Source organism: Rattus norvegicus, chromosome 4, assembly GCF_036323735.1.
Source record: "Rattus norvegicus strain BN/NHsdMcwi chromosome 4, GRCr8, whole genome shotgun sequence".
NCBI classification, from domain to species: domain Eukaryota; kingdom Metazoa; phylum Chordata; class Mammalia; order Rodentia; family Muridae; genus Rattus; species Rattus norvegicus.
In genome coordinates this window covers 10710993-10731630 of record NC_086022.1, presented here as the reverse complement: position 1 = coordinate 10731630, position 20638 = coordinate 10710993, and the positions used below count along the sequence as shown (strand labels likewise).

Sequence of the window (20638 nt, the reverse complement as noted above, 5' to 3'; positions counted from 1 at the left end):
ATATCTCACCTTGTTCCGTACAAAGACCCCAGGTAATGGCTGCTTCCACCGTCTGCCAGGAGGTTTGTTTCTGTTAGACTGTTTTGGGACTGGCTCGATTGTTTACATTAGGAGCCAAGTCAGCCTGGGCCTCAGACCTCGGAGTCTGGAATACAACAGGCCCCAACACGAGATGTCTGGGGCCTGAAGGGTGTGGCACCTGAGCTTCATTCATGGGTGCAAGCCTGCTCTCTAAAGACTTCCAAATATCGCAGGAGACTCCAGGAGTCCCCAAGTCTCAGCATCTGACCAGGCAGTTTCACAGCTCTGAGAAGACTAGGGAGTAGAACGGCCATAGGGGCGAGGAGGGTGTGTCTCCACATTCAAACACATCCAGGCCCCAGACTCTGCAAGTCCCTTAGCAGCTCTCAGTGACAAAACAAATGGAGTAGAAGGTCTCGCCACGTGACAGCCACACACAGAAGGGAGCCACAAGGACCTATGCAACCATCAATCAAGGGCGATTTACAGCCAATGTTTCAACAGCACCTTTGGTGAGGCGAGCGTCAAGAGTGAGTTTTAATTAGGGCAGAGTGGCTCATCTCCAAGCTAGGCCTGGGAATTACCAGGTTCTCACAGCACTTCATGTAATTTGGCAGAGTGGCTTTCCGGGGAGCTGCTGGAGTGATGGAGCCGCCTAAGACCAGCTGTGCTCAGCACTGTCCCTCTGCCCTGTCCCTGGGGCCTCTGGAGGTTTGTTCTGACCTGGGATACAGAGATGCAGAAGGTGGGGTGGGGCGTGGGGGGATGACATTCACACACACACACACACACACACACACACACACACACACACACTTCTTTCTTTTTTTCTTTTTGCTTCCCTCTCCTCCTTATTCCTTCCCCTCACTCTTCTTTTTTCTACCTGTTATAGCTTGGGCTTCCTGAGAACTCCTTACGCAACCCAGACCAATCTAGAACTTGGCAATCCTGCCTCAGGAAAAAAATATCTTTTGAAACAAGGTCTCGTTTCGCCCAGGCTAGGCTGGAACTCGTGATCCCCCTGCCTCCAGTGAGGAAGACCGAGTCCAGAGATCAGGAAGCACTCGTTATAGGCCACCCGGGTAAGCATTCAGAACGGCCGCAGAGGCTGCTGCCCGCGTCTGGAGAAAGCACTGTGTCTCCTGCCTCCCAGCTTAGATGGCTCTGGTCACATCCCAGCCCGGCATGATTCACATCCTTACCCAGTGTGCATCTATTGTGTGGTTTGCCTGTTATTTAAGCTTGAATGCAGAAGTGCAGGAGCCCATGGCTGTAGGAGTATAGCCTTCTGTAAGCATGAAGGGTTCACTACTACAATGACAGCCTTAAGAACAAGTAACCTCTGTATCTGGGAAGTTGTGTGTTTGCCGTTCTATCTGGTCGGTCTGTCTCTGTGCCACAGTGGTGAGGCACCGCACTGCCTGGGAGTCACAGAGTCACCCGTAACAGGAATCTCTTCAGTTCACTACTTTTGTGTGAGAGATTCTCTTGGATCTGTCTAAGAACAGTCTCACATATTTCTTTTGTAAATTGCACTTTATTTCTAACTCTGCAGTTAGGGCCAGGATCTGTGTTTAAGGTAAGAGGATCATGGGAAAGATCTGGAGAAACAGCTTACTGTTTCTTACTGATGAGGAAGGGCTCACCAAGTGACTGATCACCCGGCAGCTGATTCAATGGGCTATTTCTATCCTGTGTGTACCACATTCTCTGGTAGATTAAGAAAAACGTTTCAGACCCCACCCATGCTAGTTTTCTGTTACTGTGCAAAACATCTGAGGTAATCAAATCAGAAAGAGATCACCTTAGCTCAGTTTCTGAAGCTCAGTCTTAGTGCCTCACATAGAGGGAAGATGGGGTTTTTGCTAGGGCACAGCCTTCCCTAGGCTGTCATCGCAATGAAGCCAACGTCACTGCGTCTTTCTCATCATGTGACAAAACACCCTAAAAGCAGCTTAAGGAGGGGAAGGTTTATTCAAGCTCACAGTTTAAAGGCACAGGATAGGGAAGGCTAGAGGCAGGGACTTGAGGTGGCTGCTCACAGAGCATCTGAAGTCAGGAAGGGGGGCCAGGTTGGTGTTCAGCCAGCCCACAGAATGGCTCTGCCCACATGTAGGTTGCATATTCCCACCTCAATTTACCTAATCTAGAAAACCCCTGTCTCCAAGGTGAGTCCCAAGCTTGCCAGGGTGGCAGTGGGTGTGAACCGTTACCCTATTGTGTTTGTTTGTTTATTATATGTAAGTACACTGTCACTGTCTTAGACACACCAGAAGAGGGTATTGGATTCCATTACAGATGGTTGTGAGCCACCATGTGGTTGCTGGGATTTGAACTCAGGACCTCTGGGAGAGTAGTCAGTGCTCTTAACCACTGAGCCATCTCTCCAGCCCCCCCCCCTCCTATTGTGTCTTATATTACTAGACTGTCAGCGCTGTGCTGGGACTGTCCGATCACCAATGTGTTTGTCACTCGTAACTGGCATGACATCACAACGGAAGGAACCTGGGCTCTCAAGACTGAGCACGGTGACGGCCATCACTCAGGAAGGAGGCAGAGCCACAGTGTCAGGCCAGAGCACAGCAACAGCACCGTCAGCTCAGGGTCCTGTCTTAAAACTTTGATTCTAAAGCCAAGTGGCCTGTGTTCCTTGTGACCACCCTAAACTCCCCAGTCCTGCTCCCATGGTGACTTTTACAAGTCCCTCCCTCCCTCCCTCGGAACCTCCTATTTCTCTAACAACTGAGACAATCAGGAGTGACATTTTTTTCTGGTCCTACCTCACACAGCCCCTGTGCAAAAAATGACCTTATCTTTTGGCTCAGCAAAGCACTCAGGTGGCCTTGTGGGACACTTTTCTTATCTTAGATGCCTTGTTGCTCTACCACACAAGCCATTGTTCCGGCTCTTTAAGCAGAACACACGTGTCCTCTCTCAAATGTGATGCCTTCTACCTGAGCTGAGCATTGGAAGCCCCTGCGGGCTTTAGGAAGTTCAGGTGGGAAAGCTAAAGAACTGGCAGGTTGGTCTTTCCGTTGTCCCGCTGCCTCCCAACATTGCTTCTTCCCACCGTCCTGACTCTGCACCCCTTGGCTCCCATTCCCCTCTCTGCTCCCCTTCATAGCAAAGTGTGTCTAGCCTGCCCGCCTCTCACTTCCTTCCTGCTTTTCCTCGTCAGTGCCTACTCCAGGAGGACTTCCTGCCCATGCAACAGAACTCCATGCTGCTTGTGGCTAACCCAACCTTCCAGCACGCACTGGTTGGCTGGACCCCAGCAGCACCGACAGCTGGTCTCACCCACAGTCCTATTCTTTGCATGGACTCCTGCCACCCACATTTAGGGCTCCAACCTGGGCCACTTTCCCTCCCTCCTGAGCTGCTGCTCCTGGGTGTAAACATCTTGCCAGCTCCCTCGGGCTTAAAACCCTGATCAGGCTCTTCTGCCTGGGTTCTGTCTTGTTGTCCAGGCCTGGCCAGTCTTTCTGTTGCTCAGGTCCAATCCGAGTTGCCCCAAGTGTTTCTTTCCCCACTTCGTGTTCATGTCTACTAACCAGCTGGTTCGCATGTCCTACTAACCAAGGACCTCCAGGTCTACACCCCCACCCTCCTGCTGTGCCTGTTGGAACTGGATCAGCTGCTGTCTAGTACCCGTTTTCCATCCCCACACTGCCTCGGCATGATCAACCCACACCATTTAGAGCGATCCCTCGCCAATCTCTGCTTACAGGCTGCTCTCCCCACTCATAGAATTGGGGTCTCCACAGGATTGAACCAGGAAGGACCTCGTGCTTGTACCACACTTTGCAAAGTGAGCCATCTCCCCAGCCTTCCACAGTGGCCCTCATGATCCCCACCCCCACTACTATGACATCCTTTCCCCTGGGAGTCCTCCTAGACTGTCATTTAAAAAGAGAAAGCCCCTTTCCTGGAATCTCCATCCGCCTTTCTTGACGTCCTTTCCCCATAGCATTTCTCATCTCCTAACACACTATGTAACTTTCCTACATAGTACACTGTCTGTCTGCTCCAAGAAAGGTCTCAAGCCCTATGAGGACAGATTGTCTGCTCTGTCTAATGCTCCAGGATCACGTACAGTGTCTAGCCTGCTGCAGGTTGGGATGTCTGCTAGATGAACGAAGGTGGCACATTCTCAGAGTAAGTGCTCCTGTAAGGGCACTGTGAAGGTCACAGCCACCATCACAACACTGCTTGGAAAAGCTCTGAGACTGAAATCTCAGGGACACTGTCAGACAGACTGGTGGACAAGCTCTGAAGAACTCAAGTCAGGTCAGGAAGCTGGGGTACGAAGCCGACAGCTCTTGTAGCTGGGTTGGGGATGGCATTCAGCAGGGCCAGTGGGGCTCCAGAATCTGGCTTCTGGCTTCTTGGTGCTGTTACAGAGAGGCCCTAAGATCCAGAGGTGATGGACACCTACAGGGAAACAGGATTCACTGTGCATTACAACACAGCTGCACACACGAGTTCACACCAACTGGGACTGCATGCACAGGACCTGCACAGAATCAAGCTGGCCAAAATCCCAGCCGGATGGGGAAGGGCTCTTGAAGTACCACCCTAGCCAAGATGAATGGCCTAGCTGGCGATGAATGGCTGGTAGGGGAGGGAGAATTTTCCTCAAGTTGCAGCCCCTGAGAGGCTACTGTGTTCCAGTGGATATTTCTACACCGTATACATACAGGCGGCAATAAGTGTCCCCTGTATATTAAAAAAAATTAACAGGAAGTAGGTAAGGAAGGGGGGATAGGGAAGGAGTTAGAAGGGAGTGAATTGGAGGGTAGATTTGATTTAAAAACACATTAAAGTATATATGAAGTTCCCAATAAAAATTTAAAAACCAAAACTAAAAACAAACCTTTTGTTCAATAGAACCACCCATTCGTCTGCTGGCTTAGAGTGAGTATAAAGTCACGTCACCTGCCAGGTGACTTTTTTTTTTTTTTGCTTACTAGGAGAAATCGTTTGGTAGCTGGGGGTGGGTGTGAGGTGGGTGTGGAGAAAGCCCACTCATCAGCTCATCAGTAGTACCAGGTCCGAGCAGATCCCTGGTGATCATGCGTCACCATGACGACAGCGACAGCGCCGGTCCAGACAGAGAGGATTTGAGTCCCTGAGATGCAGACCTGCCGTTAGCACTTTTCAACCTCAGTCTGAATTGTGGAAACCACAGCCTTTGCTCTCAGAATCCCAAGGTAAAAAAGCCATAGAGGTGTCAGGAAAAGTGAGGCCGGGGAGCCTGTTCAGCAGCTCAAACTCTCTCTGAAACAGCTCCCCCACCCTGCTTTCAGCTCCCTCTTCCAACACCTTGGCTTTCAGCTCCCTCCCCCACACCCCTTCTTTCAGTCCCCCCACACCCCTGCTTTCAGCTCCCTCCCCCACACCCCTTCTTTCAGTCCCCCCCACACCCCTGCTTTCAGCTCCCTCCCCCACACCCCTGCTTTCAGCTCCCTCCCCCACACCCCTGCTTTCATCGTCCTCAAATATGCTTCTACCTTTTAAAGCCAAATTCTCACACAGAATTTTATAAATGCCTCAGGAGTACCAGCATATAAGCCAAGAAGCCAGAGGGTGAAATAGCACGAAATGTTGTATGAACCTAAGCCGGTTTGTTTGGCGTGGCATGCATTTGTGGGTAGTGTAGGAAGTGAGGCTAGCTCTCATAGCCACACAGCAGGAGGTGCTGGACAAGTTCCTTAGTCCCTTCAATCTGCCAAACTGAGAAAGTGACACTGCACACCTGCGATCTCGGCACCTGTGAAGTGGAGGCAGGAGGATCAGAGTTCAAGGCCAGCCTGAGATACACGAAATTCTATCTCAAAGAAGCCCAAGCAAAATAAACCAAGGGAAGCAGCATAGCCTTGCAATCCCTGGGGAGAGGTGATTAAAGTCAAGGGCAACTTTGCAGTTAGTGTGACAGCCGGAGGTGCTGCAGACAGAGCCCCGGGTGATGAGGGAAGCAGGTCTCTGTAACCTGATACAGGGCATCATAGGGCTGGAGAGAAGCTGCTCTCACAGAGGACCGGAATTCTGTTTCTAGCATCCCTATCGGGTCAACTTGACACAAACCTAGACTTATCTGGGAAGAGGGAATCTTAAGTGGAAAAGAAACGAGGCTTCGGAAGCCTTTAGGGCTTTTCTTGATTGTTTATGTGGAAAGGCCTGCCTGCCATAGGTGGCACAGCCTCTGGACTTGGTCCTGGAGTGTATAAGAAAGCCCTGGGGACAGGATCTCTCCAGGTTCCTGCCTTGAGCTCCTTCAGCGATGGAGTGTGATATGAGTACAAATGAAAGAAAGCCTCTTCCTCGAGGTATTTTGGCCACAGTGTTTTTACCACAGCAATAGAAGTCCTAAGACAGAGGTCTTTCCATTTTCCTGTGCCGTCTTCAAGCTCTCATTGTAGTCCTTCATGTCCTTGGTCGGGTTAGGCCCAGGAATTACGTGTGTGGAATGGGGTGCCACTCTGAATGGGTTGTTTCCTGGCTTCTTTCTTAATATGTCTTTCATTTTTATAGAGGAAACCGGCTACAAATTTTTGTGTGTTCACTTCATATTTTGCCTTTTTCCTGAAAGTATTGGTTCTAAGAAGTCTAGAATCCTGGGGGACACTGGTTCTCAATCTTTTGGAATTGAATGACCCTCTCACAGGGGATGCCTGGGACCATCCTGCATATCAGATGTTTGCACGACAATTCATAATAATAACAAAATTCCGGTTCTGAAGTAGCAATGGAGATAGCTTTATGGTTGGGGTCACTGTGACTGAGGAATTGATTTAAAGGGCCATGGCATTGGAAAGGCTGAGAACTACCACAGCAGGATCCTATGAGTGGAATCATATCAACAGCAGAATCATGCAAACAGAGTGCTTCAGTGTCCATCTCACGGCCGCTCTGGTCTCACTGCTCTAGCTGAGACTTCAAGCACTGCTCTTAATAGACATGAGAGGGTGCACACTTTGTCTTCTTTCTGAAAAACTAGGCGTATGCTGAGTTTTTCTTCACTGGGTACGATGTTGGCTACAGATTTCTTGGACATAGTCTTTATTATTTTGAGGTAGGTCCTGCCATTCCTAACCTCTCTGTGACTTTTACCATGAGGGACATTGGGTTTCGTCCAGCCAGAGTCTTTTTCTTCATCTAAAGAGAAGACCATGTGGTCTCTGTCTTTGGGGATAACATTTCTTGATTTACAAATGTTGAACCATCCCTGCATCTCTCGAATAAACCAGCTCAGTCATGATGAATGATCTTTTCAAAATGATTTTGAATTGATATTTTATTAAGATTTTTTGCATCTATGTTCACCAAGGAGACGGGTCTGCAATTTCCACTTTGTTGCTGTTATGACCTGATCTGAGGCTTGTTCCACTGGGGATTCACATCCGGTTCTGTAAACATGGCTAAAAGCCCTGGTTTATCTGTTTATGTCTACAGACGTGTGCTCTGTTTCTATCTGCAGACGTGTGCACTCTCAGTGGTGGTCAGAAGAGCCTCTTACCACAGAGGGGATTGGTGAATCCAGAGACTCATTATTGTTTCAAGCACTGAGAATGAGTGACTTTGCGTGCTCAGCCTTAGATGGAAAACCACACACCCCACACATAAGGATCTGGAACATTGCAGAAGTGGGGGCAGAGAGAACACAAGAACCAGAGGCTGTTGTATGTGTATGTGTCTGTTGGATGTGACATGGCTGTAACATACATGGACTCACAGTGGTTGTGGTTACCTAAACAAGGTCTTCACGAGATCAAACCAGTTAAAAGTTCCAGTGTGGAGAAGGGAGTAATTCCGAACCCCACCTCTAGCTCAGGATGTATTAATGGTTGATGGCTGTTGGGGAAGGAAGATTTACTTTCTTTGAGGAGTGGCCATTGGCAGGGTCCCCCGTCCCCAAAGAGTGGCTTCATACCCATGTGCACATAGGCAGTACTAATTAGACTTGGTGGGTTACATAAATATATTAATAGTTGTTTATATAATAAATAGTTTTAAAGGGAGAACATGACACGGGAGGGGTTTGCGATGGGAGGGGTCCTGCGGTGGATAAGAGGGAGTCAACGGTGAATATGTTGAAGATATAATACACACACGATGAAAATTTCAAAGAATGTTTTAAAATTTCATTTAAAACAGATTTGGCTGCAGTCATTGTGGACCTTGGGTGACATCTGTCATCTGCAGGGCTGCTTGAGTCAGCCTAATGTGCTGCAGGAAGGTTGTAAGGGAAGGAGGAGGGCACGGGAGGTGTTTCCCACTTTACTGGGGCTTCTCTGTGTCCCACGGTAGTATTTATTTTCTGAAAGTCTTTCTTTTCTCAGAGAGAGAGAGAGAGAGAGAGAGAGAGAGAGAGAGAGAGAGAGAGAGAGAGAATGCACAAGCACTTGGAGGCCAGAAGTGTTTCATCTTCTTGGAACTGTAAGAACTGGGAGTTGTGAGTTGCTGGACACGAGTGCTGAGAATGGAACTCAGAGGCCTGGCTCTGAGTATCAGGAACACTCTAATGAATCCGAAAAATCCACTACTCTCCAGAATTTAAGATACACTATCCTTACAGATTGCCTTGGCTTCAGCTCTGCTCTGTGACACCAACTGTGACAGCTTTGAGTGGTTCCCATCTCTCCTGAACACCCTCTGAAGCCTGACAGACAGCTCTGGTCTCAATATTTAACCTTTTAAATGCTGTGATGCTGACTCCTTCCCTCTCCCACAAAATTGCTGACTACAGAACTTGGCAGTGAGGTCAGCTGTGATGGGTGGGGCCTTTGCCTTAAGAAGGACAGAATGAGAGACACTCAGGCAAACCCGGAGGCTCCCTGTAAAAGGCAGAGTCAAGGCAGCTGCTCTGAGAGTAAGATGAGTTGTTATTGCTGTTTGTCCTAATGGGAGTCTTTGCCCATTGTTTGTTTGTTTGGTTGGTTGGTTGGATGGTTGGATGGTTGATTGGTTGGTTGGTTGGTTGGTTTGTTGGTTGGTTGATTGATTAGATGGTTGGTTGGATGGTTGGTTGGTTTGTTGGTTGGTTGGTTGGATAGTTGGTTGGATGGTTGGTTGGTTGGTTGGTTGGTTGGTTGGATGGTTGGATGGTTGGATGGTTGGATGGTTGGTTGGTTGGTTGGATGGATGGTTAGTTGGTTGGATGGTTGGTTGGTTGCTTGGATGGTTGGTTGGTTGGTTGGTTGGTTGGATGGATGGTTGGTTGGTTGGATGGATGGTTGGTTGGATGGTTGGTTGGTTGGTTGGATGGATGGTTGGTTGGTTGGATGGATGGTTGGTTGGATGGATGGTTGGTTGGTTGGTTGGTTTGTTGGTTGGATGGATGGTTGGTTGGTTGGATGGATGTTTGTTGATTGGTTGGATGGTTGATTGGTTGGTTGGTGGTTAGTTGGTTGGATGGTTGGTTGGTTGGTTGCATGGATGGTTGGTTGGTTGGGTGATTGATTGGTTGGTTGGACGGTTGGTTGATTTTGATTTTTTTGAGACAGGGTCTATCTGTTGTAGATCTAACTACCCTGAAACTCCCTCTGAAACTGGCAGAGATCTGCCTGCCTCTGCTTTTGCAGTGCTGGGATTAAAGCCACTACCCTGCTTTGTTTTATTTTGAAACACTGTTTCACACAGTGTTTCTGTCTATCTAGTGAAGAAGACCAGGACTCCTGCTCCCACTTCCTGGTGGTGGGATTAGAAGCTTCTGCCATGGTGTCCAGTTCAACTCTCAGCTCTGTTGACTATTTATTTACTACATTATGATAGCTTGTGTGCAATCATGACTCCTCCCCGCAATTAAAACCAAACCAAACCCAGCAGAAGCTAAGCAACTGATGACTTTCGGTGTTTTATTTTTGCACCTGTCAGCTTCCACCTGGAAGGCCTCTGTGGGTTTGTGGTCCAATAGCAGCAGTAGCAGGCCCTTGACTTTTTTATCCTGGACCCTCTACTGACTATAGTAGTGTGGGACTCCAGGCTGAGGGATGGCTGGGTGGTCACCAAGGATGGAGGTCTTTACTGTGATAATTCAGTATCGACTGGGCTCAGAAAACCCAAGGTTTTCACCACAGTGATAGGCAGAATTAGCAACTGAACCTTCGAAGACTTCTGATGCTGGGGTTAGCGGTCAGGGGCTAGCCAACTGCTTAGGTGAGGGTATCTCTGTGCTATGGTGTGCTTTGATCTGGTTTACTTGGTTTGGGTTTTAGGCTAGATCTCTGAGCCCCAAATACTTCATTATGCGGCAGTCAAGGCCCTATTTCCTACCTAAGAAACCACATTTGAGGAAAACACAATTAGAACCCTCCAGCCCCTCATTTTACTATCTCAAGCTCAGTCCTGTAAATGGCTTTCAAAGAGACACACACTCATCTTGCCACACAATGCTCACATGGCCTAGGGATGCTGCCAGCAAGACAGCCATCACTCCGGCCTTGGACTAGAATCGTGAGCCAAAATAAACTTATTTTCTTTAAAGCTCTCCAGGCTGTAGTGTTGCCTTCTTAGCCACAGAAAACAGACCAGCACAATCATCCATTTGTATCTTGAGTTCACAGAGAACAGTGAGGTTTTATTTAATATTTCTGTATTCCACCTGAGTCTCTTTTCTTCTACCCCAGGAAAAGGGGGAGAGACGAGAGGGAAGTAAAGTATCCCAAATGGCTCATTCATTTTACTCAGTCTCTCAGGCTAACGACTCCACACACAAGTTCAATATGAAGACTGAAACACTCAGCAAGGGCTTTGGGTGTAGCTCAGTGGTTGAGCCCTGCCTGGTTGCCTCCCCCAACCACTGAGTCATTTCCCAGGCTCCTTTGTACACCTTGTGTGTTCTGCCTTTTTTACACTCAGACCGTATCGTGGAATCACAGCCTCTCCTTTCGAGTAACCCCACCTCTGCCCCTTAGTTTTACAACTGATCATATGCTTCTCAACTTTAATCCACATGTTCACACTCATTTGTCTGAAGCCTGTTCTCCAGTAGATTCCTTAGAGAAAGGAAGGGAACACTACTTCTCAAGTTTGCCCATGTTAATAGTATGTACGCTCTTGTTTTAGATAAAGTACTTCAGCATGCGTAAGGTCTGGCTTCCATCCCAGACCAAAACAAACAAATAAACAAACAAACAAACAAACCAAGTATGAGTGAGAAATGTCCCCCAGGGTCTTTTGTGTTTGAACTCTTGGTCTCCAGCTGGTGACATGGAGAGGTTTAGGAGGTGCAGCCTTGCTGGAGGAAGGACATCACTGGGGCAGGCTTTGGGAGTCTAAAGCCTTCCTCTATAGGTAGGCAGCTGTCTCTACAACTTGTCTCAGTTCTGGAAACTGGGTTAGGGTTCCTACATTTTCAGGTAATATTGGTCGTTCTCAGATTTCTGACAGGGTCGAAAGACTAGTTATAGTCTCATATCCAACCCGGGCTATTTAGCATTGAGAGGACATATTTAATAGGATAGTTTTCAGATAGTCTACAAGCTAAACCAGGACATAAGAGATATGGAATTATAAGCCTTTTCAAGTTAGGATAAATAACAGTGTTCTATTTATTTGACAAAAATAATGGACTGATGTTAGATGTATCTTGTACTTTGTAAATTATAGAATGGTAATAGTTGTGCTCAATTTATATCTGAGAGGAAAGAGCCTTTTAATTGGACAAAAAGGGGGAAATGTGGATTGCTGTCTGTGTGAGGATGAAGGCGGGCACAAAATCAGGCAAGGGCTGTGATTGGGCAGTGGAAAAGGAAGGCGGGCTGAGAATTTCAAGACCAGTACAGAGGGACAGAGAGACAGACAGAGGGGGAGACAAAGGAGGAGGCAAGATGGAACCTATAGGAGAGGAGGGGCCAGAACCACACAGTCCTGGGAGCCAAAAGCACTGGGGATTCCTTAGATAGATGATGAAATAATAAGTAGGGTGTGTTTGCCCCACCTAGGGGTGCAGCTCGTGTTTATATCAACTGAGTTTTGAGTTCTTTGTGCAGGCGTTTTATGGGTTGAGGGTTTACTAATATAAACCTGACTGATAAATTATAAGCGTCTAGAGTTTTGATTTTATGGGGGTTATGGGATTTCTAACCACAGAGGGTGAATGGCTGCGAATGGAGGAGAGTCCAGAGTAAGAGAACCACAAGAAGGGTGGTCACTGCACCGTAGGGCCAGAGAGTGGCCGACGTTAGCATGGGATGGCGTTTTTTAAAAATATTTCCCATTACTCCTGTCTTCCAGTTTGCTCTCTCTGCTTCATGCTTGTGGTTGAAGATGAGTTCTCAGCTTCCTGCTCTCTGCCATACCAGAGACGTGAGGCCATCCACTGTGATGGAACCTCACAGAACCATTAGCCCAAACATTGGTCAGGGTGTTTATCACAGAAGCAGAAAAGCAACCAAGACTTCGAACATGTTCCTTACGTGGAAAGGATATTTTAAATTCTGTATGAAACCCTTGGAGCTGGGTGTAGCAGTGCAGATCTGTAAGCCCAGGCCTTAGGAGGCTAAGGTGTGAGGATCCTTACCAGATCCTTACCTGGGCTACATAGCAAGTTCTAGGTCACACAAGACTACAGAGGAGGACTCTGTCTCAATAGAGGAGGAGCAGGAAGAGGAGGAGGAGGGGGAGGAAAGGAGAGGAGGAAGAGGAAGAGGAGGAGGAAGAGATGATCCTTGGTTTTTATCTCCACCAAGTGCCGTAACCCTACTATCTAATGTACCAAGTATTGGTGTTAAGAACTCTGATAATGGACTCTTTTTCTTTTCAATTTGTATAATCAATTTCTGGTGTTGATCTTTATAGCTTAGTATTACCATGTGTTCTTTTGCAGAGTGTTCGTTTAAATATTTTGGGAGTGTGCCCACACCCTGGGTGACACTACCACGGGCTGTCCAGGTGCTGCAGCAGGTGTCCAGTTGTCCCAGCCATGACTCAGCCGGACTCTTCTGGCCTCTCAGCGTATGCGCTGGCTCCCTGTGCGATCTCTGCTCCAGCCTCCTGCAGCTCTTGACCCCTGCACACTGAAGGAGGCAAAGCCTCTGCTAACGTCTTGACTGATGGAATTAAGGAAGACGAGAAAATCCGGAAGCGTAAATCCTTCCCAAGATGTCTGGGGATTGAGAGCTGGAAGTGAGTGGCATAGAGGCAAAACCATTGGGCAGAATTGTCGGAGGAAAGATCCCTGTTGCTCTCAGCATTGCCAATGGCATCCCTCCAACATTTGGTGGTGAGGCAGAGCCCTCACAGGGCAGAAGGCAGAACTGTCTCAAGTCTCAACTTTGTGGTAGAAGTTACAGAGTGATGGCAAGAAGATTGGTTTTGCAGGGCCACCATCCTGATGAGATCAGACAAGAAGAGGAGGCCGAGAGTGATGTTTCCTCCATCGTGGAAGCTAGCTGTCAGGCCACCAGTGATTCTGGATGGAAGGATAAGTAGACACTCAACACAGACTCCCAAGACTGGACCTCCTATGACCACCTAATGGATTTCTTCTTGGACCAAGGGATGCACGACACTTTTGAGGATAAGTCACTAGAGCTCAGCATAGTCCTAGAACATCAAGAAGTTTTGCCAAGAACCAGCAGAACTGTGAGAGGCTGAAGGCCTTAATTCTAATGGCAGTTTTGGCTAAAGGACAAAAGCTACTGTGACATCAGAATGATGCTTTGAAATGGCTGCCTGGTGTGATGGGAGGAAAAAGCAAGCTTAAATTCTTGCGGCCCACCTCCACTTACTGTTCCTTTGAACTTACTTTAAGTCACACGGCCAGGGATGGGTGAAGCTGACATCTGAACCTCTCCTGATGTCAGAGCCCCCATTTTTTCCCTACTTTAAGTAACTGCTCTTGAGGTTGCAGTTTCCAGCTTTAAGAGCAAAATCTGTTTCTCTCATTAAACCAACCTGTGTGAACACTGTTGTGAGGGCCTATCGACTTAAGAACGACTCAAGCTCACCTGAGCAAACAAACTTCTAGGACTCCCCGGGAACACATTTTTATTAGATATTTTATGTATGTACATTTCAAATGTTATCCCCTTTCCTGGTCCCCCCCTCCTATCCTCCCTCTCCCTGCTTCTATGAGGATGTTCTCCCTCCCACCCAACCCCAAGTGGCACTTTTAATTCATGATTTGAACAGGGAATCTCTAGGTCCCATTCCCAACTTTTCTATACATGCTAAAACTCCCAACTGGAGACTGATAACAGAGAGACATTGTGCCACAGAGGAGAAAGCTGGAACTCCAACACTGAGATGAGCCTTCTCACCCCTCCTAGATTCTAGAAGCTGCCAGGAGTCCTTGTTGTTCTTGGCATGTAGCCTTGTCCCACCAATCCCGCATCTTCACGGGTGTTCTCCCTGTGTGTCTGTGTCTTCCCCTGGCCATCTTCTTCTAAGGACACTGGTCATACTGGGTCATGATGTTCCAGAATGGCCTCTTCTGAACTGATCACAGCTGCTCATTTCCCTTAAGAGTCACATTCTTGAGTACTGGGCATGGAATTTCCAGTGCATCTTTTAGGGGATATAAGGGACCCCATTATACTTTCTTCCCACATTAGCAGGCAATCTTTTTGCCCTTTTGCTCTATAGAAAGAATGGGAGAGCAGAAAGCCCTTGTCACATCTGTGTTTCCTAGAAGCCTTAGGACAACTGGATATGGACATAATGCTGTGGTCTAAAGCAGGAGCAAGAGGAGGCTTCCTTGAAGGTGGAGGTAGCAGGGTTCCAAAGTACAGCAGCTGCTCTGCACATGACTGTTCATGACTCTGTCCTCTGCTCCCTCAGATCTCTGTTTCCTGAGCAGCCAGGAAGCCATGAGTACCACTGAGTTTGGAGGGCCACTGATCCACAAGGGAGACTATTATTACTTATATCCTACTATCTCTGTCCTTGGATATAGTGTATGTGATTTAGAAGTTAAGAGGAAGGCAAGGACACTGGAGGAGTCAGCATACCAGCAGATGGCCATGGATCTGCCTCATGCAAATTAGGGGAAGAATCTCCCACGGGCCCTCAGCATCTTCCACTAGGCCACAGCGATGACTAGACAACAGGAGGTATCTAGCAATTCAACACTGTGAGGGTCATAAGCCAGGACAGCACCAGCTTCCTGGTCTGTTGAGTGGAGTGACAGTGTTATCATGCAGTGTTGTTCAAGACTGAGAGGTAGGTCTGTCTGTACCTCAGTTGGCAAAGTGCTTCCTAATATGCACAGTACTACATAAAATCGGGCCTGTTAGCACCAATCCTCAGGAAAATCAGTTCAATGTTGTGTGTATCTTTTGCTATCCCGCCTAAGCTCCTAAGCTTCGGAATTGGACCACGAGCTACCAACCCCAGCCCAGAGAGTACTGGATCTACAGATGAAAAAACACACCTTGCCTTATTGGCTCAATTGCTAGGTGCCTCCAATCTACTTCCTTCCCTGGTAGTGGCCTGCTAGAGTGCCCTTCCCAGTGCTCCCAGCTCAGCACCCTAAATCCACACTCAACTTCAATTGCTCAGCCACCTTCGGTCCCAGCTCAGCACCCCAATCTCCCGCCTGTAGAAGCAGCCTGTGGCTGCTCAGCCCAAGATCTCATGTGGCTGGTCGGCTTTCTCCCTCTGAAGCATGGAGAAGAAAACTTTCCCCTCTCTCCTGCATTTGCCAACTTCCCTGCTGGAACCCAGGAGTCCTGCGTATTCTATCCGCCCAGCAATTGGCCCATGGCATCTTTACTGATAGAACAAGAACAGGGGAACAGGACCTTAGCATCAGAACCACCCCTACAGTTCACGACCATCTTTGGCTTTGCAGTGAATTGAGGTTATTCATGAGATGGAGGGGATTTGGTTTTGCTTTGCTTTAATGCATGTGAAAATAATCTGCAAAACAGCTATAAAACAGCTGTTCTTGGCTATAGATGCCCAGTGAGATGTACTAGGACACTCCCTGGAAACCCTCAGGCCACTACCAGGGAAGCAAGTAGGCCATGTAGCTCCTAACTTCTCCCTCAGCTCCCCCAAATGTAACCCCTAAGTCTTACCCCCTAAGTGACCTGTAGCGGGTTACCTGCTACAACTTCCCCCTCCTTTTTTCCCTCTTCCTCCTCCTCCTCCTCCTCCTCCTCCTTCTCCTCCTCTTCTTCCTCCTCCTATCTCTGCCTACACCTCCAGTGGATCATGCAGATAAGTCTTCTCCAACCTTCATCCTGTGATCCCAGCTCTCAACTCCAGCAGACATTCCCTAGGAACCAATCGGTCAAGTCTGTCAGAGAAGCAAGTAGGCCAGTGAAGCATTTACTGTGGCTTCTGGTCTTTGCTCTCCCTCCTCTCCTCCAAAGCCAATCCCCAGTTTCAGCTCCACCTCTGCAGTAGACAACCTGTTGTGTCCTCTTCTTGCTCTCTTCCCCTGTCCTCAGGGGATCCTGATGGAACACCTTGCTTTCCTCCCTCCCATGGACCCCCTCAGTCCCCGACCACTGCCTTGGCCCTTCTTAGGGTCAGCTCCCAATACCTAGAAAAACACTTGACACTGAAACACTTGTATACACACACACACACACACTGAGACAGACACATGCACACACACACACTGAGACAGACACTGAGACAGACAGACGCACACACACACACACACACACACACACACACACACACACACACACACCCCACTACCACCATCACCACCACCACCAGTAGCTCAATAACAACAAAATAACAAGAATCAACAAACACTGTTCACTTTTTAAAAAGATTTATTATTTATTTCATGTATGTGAGTATACTGTCACTGGCTTTGGACAGACCAGAAAGAAGGTATCAGATCCCACTTCAGATGTTTGTGAGCCATCATGTGTTGCTGGGAATTGCACTCAGGACCTCTGCATGACTAAGTCATCTCTCCAGCCGAATACTGCTCACTTTTATCTTTTAACATCAATAGTCTCAAGTTCCCAACAAGAAGACATGAATGTAAAACAAACAAACAAAGCAACAATAACAACAACAACTCACGATCCATCTTTCTGGTGAATCCAGTAAATACACATTGATATCATGGACAGAAATAACCTCAAGGTAAAAAAGATGGGAAAAGGATACTCCAAGCACACCTAAGAAGCAAGCTGGCACAACCATTCTAATACACGAGAAAATATTCTTCATACCAAAACTATCAGAAGGGATAGGGAGGAACAGTACTTAACTCTTTAAATGAAAACATTATCAAGAGGACATTGCTGTGCTTAACATCTATGCACCAAACACAAGGACACCCGAGGTTGTAAAAGAAACACAGTACTACAGTTAAAATCACATGTTGTCCTGCATACACCGATAGTGGGAGGTTTCTCTTTCTGCATTCTGGTTAATTTGGATAAGGGTTTGTTAATCCTATTAATTCCTTTTCAAAGAACCAACTCTGTCTGAAAGGAAGGTCGTCCAAACAAAACCTAGACAGTTGGCTGGTGCTAACAGACATTATGAACCAAACAGACCTAACAGGTATTTAAGAAATTTCACACTAACACAAAAAGTATTACACAAAGAGTCACACAAAAGTATTCACAATACCTCAGGACACTTGTTCTGAAACTGACCTCAGACTCACACACAAAGCAAATCTAAGCAGATAAAAGAAAATTAAAGTAATCCTCTGCATGCCATCTGACTACTGTAGATTACAGCGGGTACCAACAACGGAAAGCCTACATACTCATGGAAACTGAACAACAGAAAGTGGGTCAAGAAAGAAATAAGACTTTCTAGAATTGAATGGAATTTACAGTGCAACATACCCAAACTTAAGTTATACAATGAAGGAAGTTCTAAGAGGCAAGTCCCTAGCACATTGGAGAGAGTGCACACTAGTAATTTAACAGCTTACCCAAAAGCTCTAGAACAAAAAGAAGAAATAGCATTTAGAGGAGCGAATGGCAAGACATAATCAAATTCAGGGCTTAATTAATAAATGGGAACAAAAAACCAAAAATGATTCAAATAATCAATGAAACAGGATTGGTTCTTTGAAAAAATTAATAAGATTGACAAACCCTTATCCAAATTAACCAGAATGCAGGGAGAGAATATCCAAATTAACAAAATTAGAGAGTTTGAAAAGGGTCTATAACACAGGAAATTCAGTGAGTCATAAGAACATACTTTAAAGCCATACTTCAAACCTCCACCAGGTTGAACGTCTAAAAGAAATCTGTGGGTCAGTGGACCGTGAGAGGAAACCTGATCCTGAGCTAAAGGCTTGAAGGCTCGAAGACCATGAAGGGACGGTAGGAGCTTCGCCTGTTCCAAGCACCAGGCTCCTGTCACATAGTTGCAGCTCCCCCATCCCCCATAGGTTTGTGTCCATCAGGCACATAAGGGAAATGCCCCAAGCCCTTCCATATCCCCAACATCTCAGACCAAGCCAATAGGAAAAGAGATGTGACCTGTGGTCATGTAGGCTCTAAACAGAGATCCCCCTGCAAATGAGGTACCTAGAGGCCCAGAGGGCATTGCCAATAAGATTCCCTTCCCAGACATTCCTCTCTGCAAAAGGTATTAATCTCAGGCCCACCCTGAGATGTGGGGTATGGTTTTACACATACACTTTCCACCATGACAATAAACACCTCAGAACCATGGAATGACTCTTTTCATCAAGATCCACCATGGAGAACCATGAAAAAGGCTTTGACCTACAGAGTTGCAGTCTAATCTCCTGTAGAAGGCCTCTCTGCACTCCCAGCCACTGGCTAGAGTTCCCTCTTTACCCCTGCCCTGGGCTAGACACAGCTCACAGGCCTCAACTTCATTCTCTGCTCTTCTGTGTTTCCAAGAGGTGCCTGGATGTCCAAAAGCCTGAGAACCCCACGTCCCCAGCTTCATCTCAGGCCCTGAGGCCCTCAAACCAGCTCTGGCTTTCCTACATCTCAGACAGTGCTTTCCCATGTCCTGAGCGGTGCCTCAGCGTTACCCTATAGCACAACCCGCCCTGTGAGATGTGGGATAAGAGCAGTCAAATTCCCAGAGTTCCATCTCCTCAATCAGCTGTGCCCAGTGGCAGAGCAGACATGGGCCCACAACCCTATAGAAATGGGTAATTTTCTCCATACCTACCACTCACCAAAGTTATGTAAAGATCATATAAGCAACCTAAACAAATTTGTAACCCCTGCTGAAATAGAAGCAGTCCTTAAGTTTCATAACCAAAAAAAAAAAAAAAACAACAAAAAAACAAAAACAAAAACAAAAACAAACAAACAAAAAAAGCCCAGGTCCAGATGGTTTTAGTCCCAGGCTTTCAAAGAAGAGTTAATGCCAATACTCCTCAAATTATTCTACAAAATAGAAAATGGAACATTGTCCTATTTATTTTGTGAGGCCACAAGTACCCTGATATACAAACCACATAAAAACCCAACAACGAGAATTACATACCAAAATCCCTTATGAATATAGATGTAAAATACTCAATAAAATGGCTGCAAACCAAATCTTCAAGAAGATGTATACCATGATCAAGAAGGCTTGATATATGTTAAAATTTCAAAAGACTAGATATTAAGAAAACAAATAACCCAATTAAAAATGGGATACAGATCCAAAGAGAGACTTCTCAAAATAGGAAACTTAAATTGCTGAGAAACATTTAAAGAAATGTTCAACATCCTTAGCCATCAGGGAAATGCAAACCAAAACTACTTTGAAATGTCATCTTATACCCATCAGAATGGCCAAGATCTAGTAAGGATGTGGAGGAAGGGTTCTGTAACTTCTATTTGCCAGATATAATTATTGTCTTGAGGCTTACTTTTGAATAATTCCACTCTTTCAAGTTCTTTCTGAACTCTGACTAGTTAGTTCAACTCAACTATTCTGACACAAATGCCTCTCTAAACTAAAGAGGATTATGGCTTCTCCAGCTTCTGACTGAACGGCTCTGCTTGGCTTCAAACTAACTCTGGCAATCCGTTCTAATCTTCTAGCTCCTTCTGTCTTACTTGCAACCTGTCTCTGTCAAACTGTCTCTTCTCTTTCTCTACCTCTCCCTCTTCCTGCTCTCGCTTATGTTTCCCATCCTCATCTCGGTGTTGCTTGCTTTCTTAAATAGCGTCTTTCCTGTCTGCTCTCCTAAGAGTTGGGTGTATACTATCCCTGACTCATTCTGTCAAATCTTTTTCTGATTCATCGCTTTGTCTGCCTCTCAATTAGATGTCACTTTCAAACATGGCTGCTTCCTTCTACAAACTAACGTTACCTTCATTGTTTGGATTAAATGTGTGTACTAAGAGCATGTCTGTGTCAGTCCAGCTGGATCATATAGACCTAGAAGACCTTTAGATGTGATCCTTTATGTTGTCACGGCAGTTATGTTGTTGGATTAAAATTCCTCTGCAGGTTCTCTCATCCATTGCTAACGGGAGTGCAAACTTACGTGACTACTATGGAAATTAGTGTGCAGGTTCCTCAGGTAGATGGGAATCAATTTACCACAAGATCCAGCTATACCACTATTGGGCAAATACTCAAGGGATGTTTCAACTTACTAGATACCTCACACCATATTCATTGCTTCTCTATTCATAAGTCAGAAATTGAAAATAACTCAGATGTCCCTCAACAGATGAATAGATAAAGAAAA

General features: G+C 46.6%; 1 protein-coding gene and 1 long non-coding RNA gene across 2 annotated transcripts in view; one reads left to right on the top strand and one right to left on the bottom strand.

Moving 5' to 3' along the window:
- Positions 1–20638, bottom strand: part of Kmt2c (lysine methyltransferase 2C) — a 402268-nt gene that overhangs the window by 24335 nt on the left and 357295 nt on the right. The gene's annotated exons all lie outside the window — the stretch shown is intronic.
- LOC100359776 (hypothetical) lies at positions 3812–15263 on the top strand. Its single transcript, XR_353040.5, has 2 exons — positions 3812–5231; positions 12848–15263. It is a non-coding gene; the product is annotated as a hypothetical LOC100359776 (long non-coding RNA).